Source organism: Mus pahari, chromosome 1 (genome assembly GCF_900095145.1).
Source record: "Mus pahari chromosome 1, PAHARI_EIJ_v1.1, whole genome shotgun sequence".
Classification (NCBI taxonomy): domain Eukaryota; kingdom Metazoa; phylum Chordata; class Mammalia; order Rodentia; family Muridae; genus Mus; species Mus pahari.
In genome coordinates, this window is record NC_034590.1 from 109,834,302 (window position 1) to 109,839,628 (window position 5,327).

Genomic DNA, 5,327 nt, shown 5'->3' on the forward strand with positions numbered 1-5,327 from the left:
TTAAAAACTTTCTAATTCCTAATAACATACTTCAAAGCTGAACACATTCCCAACTTGATGTACAATAGCTCAATAGTGAGGGCTTCCAGTATATACATCTTCATTCTTCAATATATGTCCATTTTTAGACTTTTGTGTCTGAAACATTTTCTATAGCAAGATCCATAACCTCTTTGCCTTCTTATTCCAGTGCCAATATCTGAACTTGGCTGGGAATGTTTCCTAAGAAATTTTTGAACAAACGAATGAATGTCTTTAATAATTAGACAGAGTTCTTCACTATGCAAATTCCATCTCTACTTATTGAGGATTCCAGCCAGGAAGCATTTTAATTATGACGAGTAATTCTAAGGTCACCTTGACATAAAATGGAGTGAATTTGCCAGTTCCCCTACACTGGTAACATTCCTGCCACCGTGGCATTAGTCAGAGGTCAGGATCCCATCTCTGATACAAGTAATGCCTTTTTTCCCAATACCTCCATCAAGATACAGTCCTGGAATGGCAACTTCAGCCCACAAAGATAGTGTGCCTTTCCCCTGATGCTTTCTCACTATAGCAAAAGTAGTAGTTAGTCTCCAGCTAGTCTACCTAATCTCAACTAGTTGCTTCTCAGAGGGACCCTGAAGGTCAATAGAAACCAAGACAAAGGTTAGTTTGGAATGTCAGTTAGCTCATTAGTGTTGAAGATCAGAGTCAGTCACTACATGTGCAAGCAAGAGAGTGAATTCTGCTGAAGGAAATGGCCTTATAATACTGAAGAAAACAGCAATTAGTATCTGAAAACACTAAAGCAGCTAGCTATTCAAAGGCTCCAAGGAAGATTTAAACAGGTAGAAATTGTACTCTAAAGAAGGAACAGCACCAATTAATATTTCTCTCTTTTTGACATTTATTATGATACTACATTTAACCTTGTGCAAATGTGGCAGTATAAAACTTACAAATAATGCATACACTGTCCTTTGAAGGTGCATTTCAGGAGACCTATTCTCAATAGGAAAAGGAAAGCGGGACTGATAAACTGAGAGGACTGAGCAAAGAGTCATTCTCAACCCTCCATAAAATAAGGACTTGTAGTTCACTTGAGGCAAGGAAAATGCCTAGCAGGATCAAGACTAGCACATTTATACTGAACAAGGCACAGACTGAGAGATTTTTGGAATACTCAGTCGTAAATGGTAAACTCCTCCCCTTAGGATTCAGGGACCTATGAGGAAGAGAAGACAGAAAGATAAGAGCCAGAGGGGATAGATGGTTCCAAGGAAACAGTGTCTCTCAGACACAGCAGGACTGATGCACATATGAATTCATGAAAGTGTGACAGCACCCACAGGTACTTCAGAGACACAAGCCAGACAAGGTCCCTACGCTGACTGGAGGAAATGGACATAAAATATCCATAACCAAGAAGCTATCTCCAAATTACCCGTGCTTACAAAGAAAAATTAGCTCTATCCACTGGAGCCTCACAGGGCTTATCAAACACAGTTAATGGCAGGCCTCATGGCCATCAACACAAAATGAACTCAATGGCATTTTTGAGAACTTTTATCTCATAGAATTGTGGGGGACATTTTTTCTTAGTGACTTTTTGCTTGTATGTTATGGTTCCTGGTTCTTTAATTGTGTGTGTGTATGTGTTTTGTTTTGGTTCTCCTCCTCCTTCCTATGATGACGATGATGATGATGATGCCTTGTTTGGGTTGATTTGTTTGTTTACCTGTTGACTTTCTAGAGAAAGAAAGGTCATTGGAATTGGGTCAGTGGAGGAGAAGAGAAGGAACTGGAAGTATTTGGGTGACAAGAAATAGTGATCAGAATATATTATGTAAATAGTTTTTATAAGTAAAAAAATTTTAATAATATTTTTATTTATGTTTTCATTTATGAAGGATTCAGTGGTACCTAAAAATTTGAGTGATTTTTTATCTTTAATTTTTTGAGGTTACAATTTGATTGCATTTCATCCTTTCCCTTCTCATATGCCCCTACCTCATCTCTAAATGCATGACTTCTTTTTATTACTAATTGTTATTGCATGTATATAAGTATATATATATATATATATATATGTATGTATATATATATATATATGTGTGTGTGTGTGTGTGTGTGTGTGTGTGTGTGTGTTTTCCTAAATATAACCCATTAAGTCTTTATAATGATTCAAGGCTCAGTAAATATTTTAAATGCTTAAAAATGTATCAAACAAGAAGGAAGTGCTGAAGGAACATTAATTCTTAACACTATACATAAAGGTTGGAGTGTAGGGAGAGAAGGGGAGAGGTAGACAGTATGAGATTCTTAGAATAAATCCATTGTGTGTATGTTCAATTCAGATGAAGTTATCTCAGCAGAATACAGAGGAGTCAATTTATACCATGGTTAGATTGTCCACACAGGACATGAGGATACCAAAGTCATTCTGGGATATATATGCACACAGTTAGCAGACAGAAGACATTGGGAAGGAAATGCTCCTACCCACAATATGTGACTCCCCTGACCACAGTCCTCCTATCCAGTCAGTAGGGAGCTTGGGTCATGCAGCCATGAGTCCCCTTTAATTGATCCTAAGAGCTTTCTCCTTGAGTTTCTATCCCAGGGGGCACCAGGACAAGCACCTGCCCCTAGTCTCAGAAATGACAGGTATTTCTGAAGGTCAATGACCTTTATACAAAGAAAGATAGAGCTTCAGAGGAAAACTAAAGACTTGCTGCTTGCAGGAAATGGGCATCGCAGTGTGTACTTTTGTGGAAGCCACATGTCACCTAACTTCTCTGTGACATGGAAAGGTGAGTGAATGCTAATCTTCCACTATGTGACTTTTCATGGCTAACAATAGATATCCAAAGCAAAAGTGTCACTATAAAAATGACATTTGTCCAAATGTTTGAATGTCACCAAAGACACAGAAACAGCATAATTGTTTTCTCAGTGAGATCTGAGTTTGAGGAAGAGTGATGGGTCAAAGAACTGATTATGACAGAAAGGTTGAGTTCCATTGTATAAACAGCAAAATGCCTAGCTTCTAATCACAATCACAGAGTTTATTATGTATGATTTTCCTTATATCAAAAACATCATCACACAGTACTTATACTAATTTTAAAATGAAATAAACAGATTTAAATTAATTTAAGATCTATATTGATGACTAGCTAGAAATTGTGTGTTGTCTTGTTTGGACATGGAATCCACAGAGGATGATGAGATAATGCCAAAAAGAGATTTTCATATCCCATTGTCCAGAGTCCACTGATGAGATACGTAAAATTACCTGCACCAGGCCTGCTGGTGTAAGCCATGCCCTGTCTGCCACAGATCAGGGCTGGTAGGACTCATGACTAGAACTTACCTAAGAAAACAATTTCTGTTGTCTGACCTTAAGTATCAGGGAAATAGCCAAATAAAGACAGAGAGGACTCTGATAACATGGCTGCACATACATTTTCTTCTCCTAACATTTTTTTCTGAACAGACCATGGTATCTGTAGACACTCCAGTTTGTGACCATGGTGAGGGTCTTCAGCAGCTTCACTCCTGGCTGAGGCTCAGCTTCTGAAGGTTTTCAGGTCAGCCTTGCTGAGATCTGGCTTACAGGTAACCATGAGAGGCTGTTGTGAATTTGATCCCACAGACTCCCCACCTAGGCACAAATGGTCACACAAACAATCAAAGCTAAATTCCCAAAAGTCCAGGATGGAATTATGGAAAGAGATCTTGGGTAGGCACAGTCCATGTCTCTGCTTTGCAGAGTTTATAATTGAGCATTTGGGAAACATTAATTGTCTACCTGTATAGCACTAAAACGTCTAAGATAATATTGTCTGCTAAGGTCAATGGGAATGACAGGCATCAAGATGTAGCTTGCTAAGGACAGTGTACAGAAACAGAGTAAGTATTGATTTATGGTTGCCAAAAGTGCTATTATTCTATTATACATGCAAAATGTCCAACACACATACACAAAGAAACCTGTGCACAACAGTATATGTCATGCCATAAATGGCCAGGCCGGGCAAAATAGCAGTCATTAACCACCAAGTGATCCCCCCTCAACATCTCTCTGGAATTCATCTTCTATGATAGTGTAAGGCACTTCCATGATAGTCTTCGGTGAATGACTAGTTTGAACCAGATGAAAAGTAGCAATGGATACCACTTGGTGAGGTGCACAAATTAAAGTTAACACTTTTCCTGTGAAGCCAGCACATACTCTGCAGGGAGCTAAGCCTAAGATCAATGTCTAATCCAGCTTTTACCCACCACAGATTCATGGTCATAGTCTTCTAATCTCCCCCACACACTATTTGTTGTTCTTCAAGAATAAAGTTCCTCTCCAGTTCCCTAGTCAGTCTCAGCTTTGCTTAGAAATCTCAGGATTGGGCCCCTGTCTGATTTTTGCTATCTTTTCCAGTTCCAAGAGCTTCAGAATTCATAGACAAGAACTCTAATGGTGTCTCTGTCTCCTAAGACAGGTGCCCATTAGTGAGCTCTGCACTACAAGATCTTACAAGTTGGACTCAGACTGTCAATTCTGAGGATCTGAACAAATTCCCAGTCTCCTTATTGATCATACTTATCAGGCTACAGACATGTTGTAATTGACCTGTTCTTGCTTCTATGTGTTCTTAGAACACTTAGAATGGTGTTTTTCAAAGTGATTGACATAGACATGATCAGAAAAATGTGGCACACATGCTATGGAATCACTGATGATTTCTTGTGTTCAATTCAGGCCTGTCAGATACTGTGCATACACTCACATCCTTTCTTTCACTATTGTAAAGTGAACGCAGGAGTGTACATATTGCCATTGGATCACTTATGTGGCAAAGACATTGTGTTCCACTGTTCAAAAGACATGACTCCATCTAACTTCTCCAGTTGTAATTCCTACTCCACAGAGGTCACACACTCTCCCCTTGTCATTGGGGTCTCCTTTGTCCACCTAAAGGCATGTGCTCACATTACTCTGAATATACATTCCACTTGCCCTAACATTTTCAAGATAGATGTCTAGGCATTGGTTAAAGGAAACTTTAAAAGTGAAAGCAACCCTTTTTTTTCCATAGGTTTGCACTTTATTTTTTAATTTATTTATTATTATTTTCTATATTTACATTTCAAATGCTATCCCAAAAGTTCCCTATACCCCACCCCCGCCCCTGCTCCCCTACCTACCCACTCCCACTACTTGGCCCTGGCCTTCCCATGCTGGGTCATATAAAGTTTACAAGACCAAGGGGCCTCTATTCCCAATGATGGCTGATTAGGCCATCTTCTGCTACATATGCAGCTAGAGACTCGAGCTCAGGGGG